The sequence below is a fragment of the Macaca nemestrina genome, chromosome 7 (assembly GCF_043159975.1).
Source record: "Macaca nemestrina isolate mMacNem1 chromosome 7, mMacNem.hap1, whole genome shotgun sequence".
NCBI classification, from domain to species: domain Eukaryota; kingdom Metazoa; phylum Chordata; class Mammalia; order Primates; family Cercopithecidae; genus Macaca; species Macaca nemestrina.
Genome location: NC_092131.1, coordinates 25,671,931 through 25,690,504, shown reverse-complemented (window position 1 = coordinate 25,690,504; position 18,574 = coordinate 25,671,931).

Sequence of the window (18,574 nt, the reverse complement as noted above, 5' to 3'; positions counted from 1 at the left end):
TGGTCTATGGTGCAGTTTAAGTCTGATGTTTCTTTGTCAGTTTTCTGTTTGGATGATCTGTTCATTGATGAAAGTGGTCTAAAAATATGTTTAGTTCTACAAGAAAACCTTGTATTTTGATACTCAATATTGATATCAATATTTTCTTCTTGGAAATCTTGGTTTTGAGTTAGCTTTTCTGATCCAATCTGAGTTCACAATTTTTAGTCACTCTTTTTTAGCTTTTTTTTTTGCACTAGCTATTTCTCTTTCTAGTAGGTGAAAAATGATTTAACTATGCATTTTACTCAGGAGTTAGGCCTTTCAGAGTGTCTACTTTGCTATCATGTTATAAGAAGCCGTGATGCTACATTTTAAAAATGAAAATCACTCTAAGATTTAGATTCTGGGTGTGTGTGTGTGTATATATTTTTCACACACATATGTATATACACACTTATGTATATACACACACATATATAGGTGTGCATATATATATTTCTTAAGAGTTAAAAATGTATATGGTATATGTATGTGTGTTTATATATCTATAAAATATATGTAAATATGTATATTTCTTAAAAGTTACAAAATCTAACCAAATTAATTATGCAAGGAAGGGTAAATCAGCTTTAGGATGCAGAATGACATATACCTAACATTATGTATCCCATGAGTGTTCCCTATATGTTTATGATATAATGAGTGCTACTTGCACATAATCTAATTAATAACAGCCCATACTCCCCTTTTGATGTCTAGGTTTTTTGTATACCTATAAACTCTCTTCAATTGCATGTAATTAACACAATATTTTTCTTTTGAATGTTTGAATGTTTACATTTGATTTCCATGTGGCTTTATTAAAATGCAAATATTCTTTGTGGCTTGATCAGGGAGGCTGTATTGTATAATTTGTTACTCTAATGAGCATGATAGAATAAACAACTATTTCTAATAAAGGATGGCCAAACTCAGAATCTTGGACATTTTCTATTGAATAATTTCTAGTGTATGGCACTTCCTGAAAAGATAACAAAAAGCTAAATTTTTTTTTCCATAAGTCAATAACATGATTGAACATACTGTTTGGAGTTCTACTTTGTGTTTTTTAGGAAGTTGAAGTATTTCCAAGGACATTGTTCCTATAATGCATAAAATGAACTCTTGTTTTTGGATAAATTACCAGGAGATTGATAAAGATATGAATATATTACTTAACTCTATGCTATTAATTTATTTGTTGTCATGAGCACTTATTATCCTAGGAAAATAAAGGTAAGACTTAAGGAAATTTGAAAATTGGATGATACGTTCAATTTCTTTTAAACTGGGCTACTTATGCCTAACCCACCTTAACCACCCTGAATACCATGAAGTCTGGAATTCAGGTAACCCAACCATATTGTGGTTGCATTAGAAATCCTGAGGACAAGTCATGTATCCATCACCAAAAATGGAGTTCTTTGGAACTATAGGGGTAGAGTGGCAGCAACTACAGAAGTAATAGATGATCACCTTGGGGGAATACCAACACTGGAAAAGCTAGGAAGGTTGAGATAAACTTTGCTCTCTTGTGGTGCTGTTCTCATCACTTCAGTAGCCTCTTGTCACATTTCAAATAAAATTTTAATATACAAAATATTCTGTTGCTATGAGTTTTATCATTCAGTGTTTGGATCTCTATGTCTTTCAGAACATCGGTAAAGAAGAAAATGAACTATGATCACAAAAAAGAAAAGTGCACTGTTACTAATACATATTATTGTTTTAATCCTGTATTGGGCATTACGGAAATGACTGGCAACTAGGAACATCTTGGAGCCTAAATGGGTCAAACTTGTGAAATATGATGATTACTTTTGACTCCTTACTAGAATCATCAGAACACTTTAATGAGTTTTAGTGTAAAATAGAGTTTAAATGAATATACCATGTGGTTATGGTTATTGTTTTCCCAACAGAAGTACATATGGAGTAGCCACTGGGAATTTTCTTTGTATTTAACTAAACACTTTATATTTAAGGGTCTTGCAATGGGTTAATCAATTTATTTTTATATTAACTCAACATAATGCTCTTAGTATTGTAGCAATGTGTAAACAAAAATAAGGCGTTTTCTGAACAGGGTTTGTCTTAAATAAAAATGAAGATAACAAATACAGAGTCAGGAATTAGTTTCCAGAGGTTGCTGTCTGAATACTTAGTTGCTGAAGTCTAAAGTGGCACTGAGATCTCAGAGAGGATGTTATTTTGAAGCTAGTTTCTTAATAGACAAGGTGGACTGGAACAGAGGCTCTCACTTGTTTATCCACTGGAACACTGTTGACTGATTGATTGCGTTCACAAGAATGCAGAGCTGGACTGAGTAATGTGAGCACCTGCAGAAGACCAATGATTGGTGATGCTTCAAAAGAATATTCTTAAATCTGTGTTCAGCATTGATTTAGAGGAAAGACTGTGATATGTGGGGAAATCATAGGAAAAAAGGACTTTTGGTGACATGGCCTCAGCTCATCCACTCATTTAACAAGAACTCTGCTATTAACCACGTCTACTCTCCTTAGAAAAGAGCTAATGATCTTCCCTTGCTATTTCATCACGTTGTTTACTGGTCTCACCTTTCTCCCTCAGTGACTATCAAAATATTTCTTATAATCACATGTTTGGGCATACAACATTTTCTCTATCCATAATCCTTGCAGTGGGGTTTTGAAACCACTGTAATATTAGTGGATTATAATGTTACTTCGAGATCCCTTGGAGATGTCAGGTTGGTATGGTGTTCAGTCAGTACCCACATCCAGGTCAAATTTTCATATGCCTATGTGTTTGATTGTTGTCAACTCAGCATCCTCACTGCTCCCTAGTCTAAGATCTTCTAAGTCAGAATTCCTCTCCCTGTATTGTTCTCAGTTAAATTCTGTACATGAGAGGCTCCTAGAAGATAGCAAAAGAGAGGAACCATTATTTTCTTGTTTATTTGTTCTTCAACTTTTATTTTAAGTTCTGAGGTACATGTGCAGGATGTACAGATTTGTTACATAGGTAAACATGTGCCGTGGTGGTTTGCTGCTCAGATCAAACCATCATTTAGGTGTTAAGTCCAGTGTCCATTAGCAATTCTTCCCGATTAGCAGCTCTTCCTCCGCCTGTCCTCCTGACAGGCCCCAGTGTGTATTGTTCCCCCGGACATGTTCATGTGTTCTTATCATTCATTTCCCACTTATAAGTGAGAACGTGCAGTGATTGGTTTTCTGTTCCTGTGTTAGTTTGCTGAGGATAATGTCTTCCAGCTCCTTCCATATCCCTGCAAAGGACATGATCTAGGAAACACTATTTTCAAGAGGATGGGGTAGGTAGCAGTGTGGTTCGGCTAATTTTTCTGGACTAACTTCATTTTGACTTAAATGTAGTTGAAAACAAGTACCCAAAGCCCAGCTGGCATGAGAAAAGGCTCATGATATTGGCTACACGGCTTTTAATTCTAAAAGCCTGTAAAGCGAAACTGTCATGTAAGGGAAAACACAAGCTAGGAATAAAGCAAAGTGATAAAACAGTATAAAGATCTACATAACAGAATATTAAAATTGGGAGAGACATACACTTTGATGATTTTTTCTTTTCCTCATCTGTAAAATTAAATTTGGGACTTGGTAATAGTGACAATGACCTCAAGTGAGCCTACGCTGGTCATTAACTATGGATATTTCACAACAGAGATTTGGTATATTAAGGCAAATTGAAATTATACTAATCAGTTAACTGTGTTATACATCACCTCTCTACAAAGTGTTAAAATGCAATGGGAATGTATAAATTTAAAGAAAATCTACTTACTGAAGAGTAGGTTTTAATTAAAATAAAGAAAACAAATATGAATAGTCATGACCTGTGATTTCTAGATTTTGTTTGCTTTGGGGTTTTTGTAGCTTCCAGAAGGAAAATCTAGCCGATCTCCTTCTTTTTGTACTAGTATAAGAACATTTTCCATCAATTTATCTTTGCTAAAATCCTTTTAGAAATATAAGACCAATGTCGGTTTGTGAGGCTCTGTTCACTTAAGGGCCTGTCTAACCATCCATCAGCGTCTGACTAACAGAACAAAGTCTTCTCAAGATTAATGGAAATTCCCTCCTTCCTAAACTTTACTAACAGTTTTTTTTTTTTTTTAAGAGAATGTTGGTTTCAGTGAAATCTCTAGGCATGCCAAATCTAGAACTGTGTGTATCTTTGGGGAATCATATATCTGAAAAATCTGCATAAATTTTTAAGGATAAACAGAAGATAATTTTTTCTCCAAAAACTCAGTTTGCCTGCTTGTGAAATTATGCTTGTGCAACAGGTTGAAATTGACTCCTGTCACCTTAGAATGCATTCAGTACTATACTCTGGTTGACACAGTTCCTCCCCGTCACATCCTGTAATTTTGGAGAAAAGACTCAAAGTAGTCTGATGTCACAAAGAAGAAGAAAATTGTTTATTGCCTAAGTTCTCATTTTTCAGATGATTCTTTTGATTTCATTTATTGATAGTCAGGTGCATCATCCATTCAGTTTTCCAGGTTCTCTTGAAGAGTTCCTTTGAAGAGCTATGGTCAGACAGCAAATTGAGGGGGGTGATAGAAGATCTTTATTTGAATTGTTTTGAAATCAGTTACAATCGCTACTTCCATCCACAATTTCTATATCCAGAAAGAAAAGTCCATCTTGCTGCATTTCATTCATTAAGAATTCAGAGACTTAGAAGAAAGATTGATTTTAACAATTGCATTCCCTCACTTAGCTTATACTTGACTGTTGACACCAGAATATGCTCTCTAGTCAATAATCTCAAGTTCTCCCTCTGTCTGCTGAAACCAAGTGGTACCATAGCCCCCAACCTCTAAGCTTTCTCCTGCTTTATGCATTATTATATCTTTTAATTCTGTTCTTTCCTTATTTGTCTTTAGTTACCTGTGTCCCTGATATTATGTCCTATAAGACCTGGAACATATGCAGGGACAGCTCATTACTAGACTTTCATCATCAAAAATTCTTACTAAAAACTGTTGTGAACACAACAGAAATGTTCTTATTGCTTGTCTTCCATTCCAACTACTGTCAATTCTTGAGTGTGCTTTTAGAAGCTTAGTTTTTCTTTGACACTCCTCTCTCCTCATTTCTTCTTTTTCCTCTGCCCTCTCTGTAGGGTCTATGCTTTATCAATACTTTTTGGTATCCACATGATCTGAGTGTGGAAAATAACCCTTCCTATTTATATTTTAGGATGTCCCTGGTGGCATCCTGTAGAATTCTATATAGGAATACATTATGTCCTTTAGATTCCTCAAAGTGGGAAGTTACACATTTGGCAGATATTTAAAACTAGATTATTCTGTTCTGGGCTGATTTTTTGAGACTTCCAGAGATTATTATTCTTGTTTTCATTTCTGGGGATCTTTCAAATGTATTTCCCTTGATGTGGATAAATGTATCACTTCTGTCTGATGATACGTTATTTGTCCTTCGAAACCAAGACATTCCTTTGGCTGAGGACTCCGCTCCTCTCCAGGCATGCTTCTTGGATAGAATTTAAGTCAACCTTTCTCCAGTACTCTCTTGACTATACCCTGAAAATTCTGGGAATAAACATTGTCTCCAAATTTGTAACTTGTTTTTCTCTTCTAGCAGAGTAGCTAGGCAGCTGTTACCACTCTCCCTTTAGGCTTCCCAGCATGTGATCAGTCTGCTGTGTCTTCCAAGTTCTATAGAAAACAGATAAAGCTCTCCAAGGCATCCCATTGAAGCCTCCTTCCCTGGTTTTGGAAAGAACTTAAATCCCTCTTAGCCTCCTTCCTTGGCATGTGGGTAGAGAACTCAGAGAACCTTGACCGCTCTCTCCAAGAATTCTTTTTTAAGTCCATCTCCTCTTGCCTCTCAAGCCTCTTTAATGGATGGATATAAATTTTCTGTTGAGGATTTAAAAACTACCATGTTATTGCTTCTTTTGCTTGCAAGTCTTGATTTTAGAATGTGGTAGTAGTTGACATTGGTGATCTTATTAATATTTCAGTTAAAACTGATTCTAAACTAAGTCCATCCTGTAGGACCTAAAAAAATAAAACATGAGCTATTTAGACAAGGACACACTATAGTTGGTCTTCTTAGACAAATCTAGTTGAAAATTTTAATCTATTTCTTCATGATAGGAATTGGAAACAAATGTATGTATTTATTTTTTATTATTTTTACTATTTATATTTTATAGCTTTATTTTATTATTTTAATTTTTTTCTTGTATTGCAATGCCTGAAAGTATTGTAAGCTACAACCAAACTCATTTAATCTTTTTTTTTTTTCCTTTTTTAAGAAAGCCCTAAATAAAGTGTCTGGATTGGATTAAAATAAAGTCACTAGAATATAAGCTTCTCAAAAGCAGGAATTGGACTGGACATCTCTTGTGTCCCACTTCCTGTCTTTTTGGCCATTGTTTTCACCCCTGTCATTGCTATGGTATAGTTTTACGCAAGTATAATCTGATAGCACTTTGTGTTACCTCTACCACAAATTTCTTGCTTTTGGCATCTTACTCTGTCACTTCTGAGATGCCTATAAGGTCATGCTCAGCCTTTCTGCTACATGCAGAGGAGAGCCTTTCTGATACATAGAGCTAATGTTCTATGGTATAACCCTTTGCCATTAAGAATAAAAATTTCTCTTTTTTGTTTCGGGTGGACAATACTAACTTTTGTGTACATGGCTTCTCAGAAGATCTCCAATGGAATTGTGCTCTAGTTGTCTACTGAGCTGTAATCAGTCAGCTCAGTGATGCAACCTGAAGTTAACTTTCCCTCCTTCCCTGTCTTACCCTTCTAGTATTCTACTCCAGTTACTTTTGTTCACTTCTCAAAATTAAAATTCATGAATCTAAACTGTTTTCTCAGGCTCCTTTTAGGGGGAACCTAGGCTAAGACTGTAACTGTTATTTCTTTTTTCCCCGAAGAATTCCAAGCACTTAGAATGGTGCCTAGAATACAGTGAACACTCTTTAAAAAATTGTTAAATTTATCACTGAACTGCAACAGTATGGTGTCCAGAGGATGGACAAGATAAGCATTCTTTCTTGGAGAATGCAGCCTAGAGAAATTCTGCTCCTCGGTGGGTTGCGCTACATCTTAAATTGATTATGAATAGTAGGTGCAGTCCACATCTCTCTGATGTACTGTCAGAAACATGCCCTGCAGAAAGGGACTTGCCTCTTCACACTAGCATCAGGCTCTCCAGGAAAATGATGTTTTACTAGGAGAATTATAGCAGTCCAGCATGATGTATTGTTCTTTGCTCATAAATAATGCAAAGATGATACCAGGCAAAGATAAAGGCTGGTGATTTATTCCACATAACCTTTATGTAAACCTAATAAATTCTGCGCAGTGGTGTCTGTGAATGTGACAGTGGCTGTGGCACCGGATCGTGTTGACAATGGCAAGCATTTCAAGCACTGAGAACAAGAGCTGAAGAGAACACTCCTTCTCATGTCTCTTGGGCTCTCTCACCAAGAAAAGACACTAATATTTTCAGAATGAAGAAGAAGACTAAAGAATTAGCAACAATAACATTTATGTAAAGAGAAATCAGTGCTACAAGATCACATTATGTAAGGTCTTATCATGAATGAATTCATTTGCATAAGGTTTATATTATTAGTGGGTACAGTTATAAAAATTACATGTATAAATACATATATACTGACTTTGTTTCTCAGTTGCAAAGTTATAGAAATTGCACATGCGTGCACATACACATATATACACACATTTATATATTTGTGCAGTAACCCAGCAACATGGGAAGCTTACCCAATTGAGCCAAAATATAAAAGGGTTAGTTTTGAAATTTCCAAGAGTAAGGATTTAGAATCTTTAGTATTTATTTTTAATTGTCTTTATTGGTTAAAAAAAAACCCCACATTGGTGAGGAATTTTAGATGAGAACTAATATTGCACTAAATCGTTCTTCACTCTGGTACAGATTCACGTGGGAAGTCACAGTGCATAGTGGAAATGAGGCTCAGAGAAATATGTGTTTTTTAATGTTAGGAGCAGGTGGACCTTAAAAATAAAGAATTATTTCATAATTCAATGAGAAAAAGACTGATGAGAATTAGTATATGAATACTAATTCTAAAATGGGGAGAGTCAGGGGAAATAATAACAACCACACACTTGCCCCTGCATCAGTTCAATATAGTGGAATTTATTGCATTCTAAAAGTACCGAGGTATCATAACATATAAAGCAATATATTCCAGTGACATTTACAAGACTTATTCTACTAGAGTTATTCAGCCTTTCACCTCAATTGTGCTATGCAACTTCCCTCTATGAAAATTCCTTTTTTCTTTTTCTGAGGTTCCAAAATCCTTGAAGAACTCAAAGGAGATGACAGAGATGCAGCATAAGCTTAATTAGCTAAATTGACTTAGATAATATTGTTAATTATTTCTATAGCCATTTGGCAAAGGTTAACTTTTAAACTTAAATAAGAGATGCTGTCATTTGCTTCTAAATAAAAGTGCTGAGTTTAGTAAAGAAAACAACAGCAAAACACTGCAGTTTCATCTATGGCATTGACCTTCATAAAGAGACTGTTCTCACAGTAAGCACTGAATGCTTTGTTTCTCCTTTTGACTGGTACTTGGAATCAGGTTTTTGCTTTAGGCATTTTCCTATAACAAACACTATTTTTTTGAATTAATTAAAAAAAGCACAACTGCAACATTAAGAATAGGAAGCATCAATATTAGAAATTCAATTTCTAGCAATGTTCCTGTGCAATTATGAAGCAGCTACACAGCTTAGCTACTCTTGATATAAGACATAAGTTATAAAAAAGACAATGCAGCTTCCAAGTTCCCGAAAAAAATGAGAACATTGCAACATGCTTGAACTTTGACCCTCCTATACGTTGGTTTTTTGGAACTGTGTGCCACAACAGCTTAGATATTGCTCTTCATAAACATAAATTAACTTACATATAAAGGGAATTCCCAGAAAGCAAGTAGCATTAAAGAGAAGTTTTCTTTTCTGGGGAATGAAATAGATAATGAGTAAGTATGAGTAAATTCAGATCTTCCTGTGCCATACTCCTGCAGCCAGTCATGAAAAGTACTACCCACTGTTATTAGGATGCCCAGATTCAAATTGATAAATTATTATGTCACACATTGTATTTATTGTGTGCCAGCTGCACACTTAACCATGTGATAAGGACATAGAGAATAGTTAGTATTCTGGATTCAAAGAGAGCCAAAAACTCTACTTAGCAAGATGAAATAAATCTAAATCATATAACAAATTAATATGTTAATATTACCTTTTATCTGAATTAGTAAAATGTCATTTTCTCTAGTCTACTTTTTAACTAATTATCAAACTTCAGTGACACTATGCTTATGCTTTTAAAAAGTGACTTTCCTTCTCATATATTTTTTACGACTCCCCATTGCTGATAGGTAAAGATAAACTCAATTGTATGTGTTAAGTAATTACAGGGCATGGGTCAAAGCCTTGTGTTGAAAGACAGTTCTCCATGAGTCTCATTTTCCTACTCATTTGTGAGTCTTTGTTCCAGACTACTTTTCCAAGAACATTTACATAGTGAGCTTTGGAAGATGGAGATCGTGTTTTCCTTCAGAACCAATGGCAGATTTATTTACTGTATAATAAGATAAAGATAATGAATTCATTCAGGTCAAAAGTCAGGTATATTTACTGTGTGGTATAAACGATTCAGTTGGCACAAGCTTAGGGTACCTTCTTTGTGATGCAATCCACTTTGAGAGTAGGTACTACCAGGCCCACTTTGCATTTTACTGCCAGCAAAGTTGCTAGTCTTTTTGTTACTGTTATTGCTGTGAATAACAAAGTACTTGTTCTCTGTCCCAGAGGTCTCATCTCTTCAGCCAGCATCCATGAGACTGTGCCAGACCAACTCGTTAGCTCAGACCCCTTACAACTCCTTACTTTTGCCACCTCCCTTGCCTGTTTTTTAAAAGCTCTATTTGATCATCTACCAATCTGAGCAGTGAAAGGACAAACATTTCTGGGTGAATTATTGGGAGAAAGAGAATCAGCATAGTAGAAAAATTACCTTTTTCAAGTGGAAGTCTGTAATAGGGAGTAAAGGGATTAAGGAACCAATGGAGTGCAGAGGAGGGACATTATTTAAAAGTGAAAACTTAGATTTGGACATTTGGAATTTTTCACAACTTGGTCCATCTTTCTGGATATGGATAAAGTTCCATTCTCATTTATTCTAGTTATGTTCATTATACACACACGTACACACACATTCCATTCTCATTTTTTATATATGTGAATTTGCAATTATTTTTAAAGTAATTTGTGTGTCAGAGTTCCATATTATTTCATTCATTACCAAATATAACTGCTTTGTTATTCTATAACTCTTCTTCTCTTCCTTGTATTTATCTAACCTCTTCCTCCAGTCCCCATACCATCCCTAGTTCTAACAATATTTTGTTGAGTCTTTAAGATTTTCTGGAGATAGGATCATGTCACCAGCAAATGGAGATCATTTTACTTCTTCCTTTCCAGTTTATATGCCTTCTTTTTCTTGTCTAATTGCTTGGCTAGGCCTACCAGTCCTACATTGAGTAGAAGTGGTGAGAGGGGCAACCTTGTCTTGTTTCATATCTTATAGAAAAGGTTTTCAGTTTCTCACGGTTGAGTGTAATGTTAGCTGTGGGCTTCTCATATATGGCCTTTATTATGTTCAGATAGATTCTCTCTATATCTGTTTTGTCGAGAATTTTACCATGAATGAATGTTGAATTTTGTCAAGTGCTATTTCTGAATTGATTGAGATGAATGTGGTTTTTATCTTTTATCCTGTTTACATGGTGTATTACCCTTATTGATTTGTATACATTGAACCATCCTTACATTCTAGTGATAAATCCTTCTTGATCATAGTGTATAATCCACCTAATGTGATGTTAAATTTGGTTGAATAGTATTTGGAGAATTTTTGCACCTAATTTTGTCAGGCACATTGGCCTATAGTTTTCTTTAAGTGTGGTGTCTTTGTCTAGCTTTGATATCAGGGTGATTCTGGTTCATAAAATGAGTTTGGACCTACTCCATTTCTATTTTTGGAAGATTTAAGAAGAATTGGTATTAATTATTCCTTCAAATATTTGGTAGAATTCACCCAGGAAGACATTTTATCTTGGACTTCCTTATTGGGAAGTTTTTGATTACTATTTAATCTCTTTATTTTTTATTATTCTGTTCAAGTTTTTTATTTCTTCTTGATTCAGCTTTGGTAGATTATATATCTTTAGAAATTTATTTCTTAGATTGTCTAATTTATTATCTAATTATTTATAATAGTCCCTTATTATTTTTTAAGTTCTCAGGTAGCCCTTATAACATCTTCTCTTTCATTTATAATTTTATTTATTTGGGTCTTTTTTTTTTCTTTTTTTTTAGTTAGACTAGCTAAGGATTTGCCAGTTTTGTTTATTTTTTTCAAAATTCAGTTCTCAGATTTGTTGATTTTTTCTTTTGTTCTCTATTCTTTATTTAATTTATTTATAATATTCATTTTTTTTCCTTCAGTTAACATAGGGCTTAGTTTGGCCTTCTTTTTCTAATTTCTTGAAATGTCAAGTTAGGTTGTTAATTTGAAACCTTTCTTCTTTTTTAATGTAGTCATCTACTGCTATAAATTTTCCTCTTAGTATTGATTTTGCTGTCTCCCATAGGTTTTGGTATATTGTGTTTTCATTTTCATTTATCTCAAGATATTTTTACAATTCCCTTTGATTATCTATTTGACCCAATGGTTGTTCATGAGTGTTGTTAGTTTCCACAACTTTGAGAACTTTTCCATTTTTTTACGTTATTGATTGGTAGTTTCATTCCAATTTGTTCAGAAAAGATACTTGGAATGATTTTGATCTTAAATTTGTTAATACTTGTTTTGTGACCTAACATATGATCTATCCTGGAAAATGATCTATGTGCTCTTAAGAAGAGTGTATATTCCTCTGCTGTTGGGTGGAGAATGCTGTATGAATGTACGTTCATTTGGTCTATAGTGTTATTTCTGCCATTTACTTGTTGATTTTCTGTCTGGGTGATGTATTCATTATCGAGAATAGAGTATGGAATTCTTCTACTCTTATTGTATTGCAATGTATTTATCCCTTCATATTTGTTAATGTTTGCTTTATAATTTAGATGCTTTGATATTGGGTACATGTATATTCATAATTGTTATATCTTCTTGTTAAATCAACTTTATATCATTATATAATTACTGTCTTTGTCTCTTGTGACAATTTTTGACATAGAGTCTACTTGGTCACATATAAATACAGCAACTGCTGTTCTCTTTTGGTTACTGTTAATATTTGTGTGGAATGTGGGCAAAGACTACATGACAAAAACACCAAAAGCAATTACAACAAAAGCAAAAATTGACAAATCATATCTAATTAAACTAAAGAGCTTCTGCACCGCAAAAGAAACTATCATCAGAGTGAACAGGCAACCTACAGAATGGGAGAATGTTTTTTCAATCTGCCCATCTGACAAACATCTAATATCCAGAATTTACAAGGAACTTAAACACATTTACAAGAAACAAACAAACAACCACCTCGAAAAGTGGGCAAAAGATATGAACAAACCCTCCTTAAAAGAAGACCTTTATGTGGCCAACAAACATATGAAAAAAAGCTCAACATCACTGATCAGAGAAATTCAAATCAAAACCGCAATGAGATACCATCTCACACCAGTTAGAACAGTGATTATTAAAAAGTCAGGAAACAATAGATGCTGGTGAGGCTGTGGAGAAATAGGAACGCTTTTACACTGTTGGTGAAAATGTAAATGAGTTCAACCATTGTGGAAGACAGTATGGCGATTCCTCAAGGATCTAGAACCAGAAATACCATTTGACCCAGCGGTCCCATTACTGGATATATACCTAAAGGAATATAAATCATTCTGCTACAAAGACACATGTACGTGTATGTTTATTGCACCACTATTTTTGATAACAGAGACATGGAACCAACCCAAATGCCCATCAATGATAGAGTGGATAAAGAAAATGTGGTACATATACACCATGGGATACCATGCAGCCATAAAAAGGAATGAGATCATGTCCTTTGCGGGGACATGGATAAAGATGGAAGGCGTCATCCTCAGCAAACTAACACAGGAACAGAAAACCAAACACCACATGTTCTCACTTACAAGTAGGAGTCGAACAATGAGAGCACATGGACACAGAGAGGGGAACAATACACACCAGGGCCTGTTGGTGGGTGGATGGTGAGGGGAGGGAACTTGAAGGATGGGTCAGTAGGTGCCCCAAACCACCATGGCACACGTATACCTATGTAACAAACCTGCATGTTCTGCACATGTATCTTGGTTTTTTTTTTAGAAGAAATAAACAAAAATATTTGTGTGGAATATCTTTCTTTATCCTTTCACTGAATTTCAGCCTATGTATGTTCTGAAATCTACAGTGAGTCTCTTGTGGACAGCCTATGGTTTGATTTTGCTTTTGTATCTATTCAGCCACTCTGTCTTTTGACTGGGAGTTTATTTCAATTACATGTAAAGTAATTATTAATAGGAATGAACTTAATCTTTCGACTTTGTTAGTTGTTTGTTGTCTGTTTTATATTTACTTTGTCCTTTTCTACTTTTGTTGTCTGTTTGTGGTTTGATTATATTTTTTGTGGTGGTGTGCTTTAATTCTTTTCTCTTGTCTTTTGTGTCTCTACTATACAAATTTTCATTGTGGTTACCCTGGATTCACATATTTGAGAATTATAAGCAGTCTACTTTAATGCTGATAACAACTTAACTTCAATTGCATGTACTCTATACTTTGTATGTACTCTACACTTCCCTCTCCCTCATACTTCATGTAATTGGTGTCAGGTTTTATGTCTTTTAAATTGTTTTTCCATTAACAAATATCTGGGGTTACAGTTATTTTTACTACTTTTATCTCAGACTTTATGTATCAGTGTTAAAAGTGGTTTATATGTCACTATTGCAGGATTATAGTATTCTGTGTTTGTGTTTACCTTTAACAGTTAAACTTACACATTTATATGTTTTATGTTGTTGTTTAGCACCTTTTCATTTCAACTTGAAGAACTCCTTTTATCATATACTGTATGGCATGTCCTAGTGGTAACAATTTTCCTCAGTTTTTGTTTGTCTGAGAAAGTCTGTATCTCTCCTTCATTCTTAAAGGACAATTTTGCTGGGTATTCTAGATTGGTAGTTTTTGCTTTGTTTTCAGTACTTTAGATATATTATCCACTCTCTACAGGCCTGTAATGTTTCTGCTTAGAAATCTGCTGATAGTGTTTATTGTGGTGCTCGCTTGTGTGTGACAAGTTGCTTTTCTCTTGCTGATTTCACAATTTTCTCTTTGTCTTTGATTGTTTTTTTGTTTTGTTTTGTTTTGAGATGGTCTTCCTCTGTAGCCCAGGCTTGAGTGCAGTGTTGTGATCTTGGTTTTGGCTCACTGCAAACTCTGCCTCCCGGATTCAAGCAATTCTCCTGCCTCAGCCTCCCAAATAGCTGGGACTACAGGCACATGCCATCATGCCTGGTTATTTTTTGTGTTTTTAGTAGAGACGTGTGTTTAGTATATATTTTGCATAGTTAGTAGAGACGGGGTTTTGTCATATTGGCCAGGCTGGTCTCGAACTCCTGACCTCAGGTGATCTGCTTGCCTCAGCCTCCCAAAGTACTGGAATTACAGGCAGAAGCCACTGTGCCCAGCCTTCTTTGACTTTTGACTATAATCCATCTCAGTGTACCTCTTTAGGTTTAATATATTTGGGGAGTTTTGGGCTTTATGAATAAAGACGTACATTTGCCTCTATAGATTTGGGATGTTTTCAGGCATTGTTTTTAAACATAAGATCTCTATTTCTTCCTATTTCTCTCACCTTCTGGTACCCCTAGAATTCATATATTGGTTCACTTGACAGGTATCTCATAAGTCCCGTATGCTTTCTTCAATCTTTGTTATTATTTTTTTCCCTCTAACTGGCTAATTTTATTCCTGTGTCTTCACTTTCACCGATTATTTCTTCTGCACAATTGAGTCTGATGTTGAAGTTCTGTATTGATTTTTTCAGTTCCATTATTTTATTCTTCAGCTGTGAAGTTTGTTTGCTTACTTTTTATGGCTGCCATTTATTATATTTAATAATCTTCTGGTTTTGTTCATGTATTTTTTTTCCTAGTTTTAGTTGTCTATCTGTGTTTTCCTTTAGGTTACTGAGCTTCTTTAAGATGATTCTTTTGAATTCTTTGCCAAGTAGTTTTGAATTCTGTTTCTTCTTTTTCTTTTTCTGAGACAGAGTCTCACTGTGTCGCCTAAGCTGTGGTGCAGTGGCACAGTCTTGGCTCACTGCAACCTCTGCTGCTGGGTTCAAGCGATTCTCCTGCCTCTGCCTCCTGAGTAGCTGGGATTACAGGTGCCTGCCACCACGCCCAGCTAATTTTGTTGTATTTTTAGTAGAGATGGAGTTTCACCATCTTGGACAGGTTGGTCTTGAACACCTGACCTCGTGATTCACCTGCCTCCGCCTCCCAAAGTGCTGGGATTACAGGCATGAGCCACTGGACCCGGCCCTGAATTTGTATTTCTTTAGGATTGGTTACTGGAGCTTGATTAGTTTCATTTGGTGGTGTCATAGTTGACTAATTCTTCATGATCCCTGTAGCTTTGCTTTGGCGTCTGTGCATTTGAAGAAGCAGGTATCTGTTCCAGTTTTTACAGCTTGATTTGGCAAATAAAAACCTTCTTTCTACTGGGTCCCTGGAAAGATATAAAACCACCTTTGGGATAGCAGTTGAGTGGGCTGAAGCTGGGTCACGGGGTTATTTCTGAGTCTCTAATCAAGTTTTCACATGGGTGGAGGGCCTATTACCAAAGACATCAATGGGTATGATGGCTTCTGATCAGTGAGCAAATTTCTGAACTGCCTCTGGACTGCAGAGGAAGACAGAAGCTATGTCATCGGGCTACTTGAGGGGCTACAGTTCAGCCTGAGGTTAGTGTTTTTGTTACTGAGTGGGATGTCCTGTAAGCAACCTGGGCAGATCAGACTGCCCCCAGACCATGGCAGAGGGAGCTAGAACTGAGTCACAGGCCTATTTCAGTCTCCACAGCCAAGACCAAATTTGGTCATCTTTTAACTGGGAGCCTGAATGGGTGGATTTCCCACTGGGTCTCGAGGTGGAGAGGACTTCCCCCTACTTGTGGTAGCATGGAGCTGGAGCTGGATCACAGGGCTGCTTCAGAGTCCACAGTGGAAACTGGTTTTGGTGGGTCTGCCACACAGTCTCAAATGGGCATATCTCTTTTTGAGTCTCTGGGTGGGGACTAATGCCCCTGGACTACAGTAGAACAAGGTCGGCACTGGGTCATAGAGCTATTTCAGGATCCTGGTTGAGCCCAAGTTTACTAGCTCATTTACTGTGGGCATGGATGGGTATAAATCCTTCTGGGCCACTTGGCAGATGGGGCTGGTATCAGGACCATGGCCAAGCAGGGTTGCAGCTAAGTCCACAGGGTCATGTGGCTGCTTCCAATGCACAGTGCAGACCATAGTTGGCTAAGTTATTAATACCACTGGGGAATGTGCATGCCTTCTCAAAGCAGCCCTCCTCAGTCTTAGGCTCCACCAGGGTTTTGCAACCCCCTATGGGTCCCCAAACTCCCACAAAGTTGTTGTCTGTAGATGGATGCCACATTGTTTCTATGAGCTAGGAACCTCTTATTTGGCCACTTTGCTGACATCACTTCTATTTGCTGTTTAATGGCCAAATCTGTTTTTTTTTGTTCAAAATGATTAGATATGGTTGGACAATGCTCCTGTAACTAACAAAGCTACCTTTTGTTGTATAAATAATGACAACAGTAGTTTTACTTGTGCTAAACAACCATAATGATAACTTGAAAGAGTATAGCACATTAGAACAGAAAACATCCTTTGAAAATATAGTTCAACCCCTTACTTAAATAGATTCTGGAAGCTCAGGCCCAGAAGAGTTAATTCCCTGAGCTCATACAACTGGTAAACAGCAGAGCAGGAACTTGAGTCCTTTGACTCTCCGAACCTACACTCTGCCCCTCTATGGGAAAACTGCCTTTCCAACTGAGATGAAATATAAAATAAAATGAGAGTGTTCAGCATTTTGAAACACATAATGCTCTAAACACAATACAACAACGCTGCTGTCCTCAGGAAATTAGAAAGCAATTTAGAGAAATGAAATGGGTCAAAGGAGCTGTCACTGAAACAAAGGCTGTGGATCAACCAGTAAATCAGGAACTGCTTCCTGTGCTTGAGATTTTCAACCCCTCAGGGTGGGAGGTAAACCACCAAATAAATTTAAAAGGATTTCCACAGAGTGTTTCTTGTGAAATTCTGAAGACATTTGTATTGCACTCTCTACACCCTAATTTCCTGTGCAAAAATAGAATAGCATTCAGTGGTCTTACATTTTTAAGAGGGTTATTTTCTATAATATTTTAGAAAATACCATACAGTACTTCAGCAGGGGGTCATGTGGTGGAGGCTAATTCTCAGTAGAATTCAGAGACTTGCCTATTTCTCTAATCAACATTCAAATTTCCTTGTTCTGCCTCATCTTATTGATAACTGACTGCTGTCTCTTTTCCTTTCTCTCAGAACTCCAGGGGAAAAAATTGGCCAGCAAGATATAGTTAGCTTCATTGCAACTTGTGCATGTTATGCAATTTTAATGACAGTTTTACATACATTACTAAACCCCCAGTGCACTCGGAGGTCAAATCAATATTTTAACAGACATTCTAAAGGGAATTGAGTGTCCAGTCATTTATTCATGATCAGTTTGATAGAACAGCAACTCTCCAAATCATCTCAGGTTAGCAGGAGCCTGGGAAATCAACAGCAACCACTGATTTATTCACCCACTTGATTTTGGCAATTGGACATCAATTGCATGAAAACTCAGGAAAAAAAGGACTTGCGTGGTATTTTAGTAAGTCTCATCTACAATGATCAATGTGAATTACATATTGTTCTATGAATATTATTTTGATTTTGGCTGGCTACATCTCCAAATAGATTGTGGATTCAAAAAAAAAAAAAAGATTGTTTCAAATCTTCACTGAACCTAGTTAAATGCTATGAACCTCAAATTCAAAAGTAGTAAACCTTGAATTACAAATAACTAATAGATGGTGCTGGTTGAGATTGCTTTTGATTCTGTGCTTTCTGATATCCAGAGTTATTTTGTGTAATACCTACATAAATGAGCATTTCACTGTTACCTACCATTATTCTGAGCTGATATTTTTTCATGATGGTGAAACAGAGTGTAACAGAGCATCACTTAACAGAGGTATGTGGCAGGCAGAATTACGGCCCCCCAAAAGATGTCAACATCCTATACTCCAGAATCTGCAAATACACTCTATTACATGGCAAAAGGAAATTAAGGTTTCAGGTGAAACTAAGGTGGTTAATCAGCTGACCT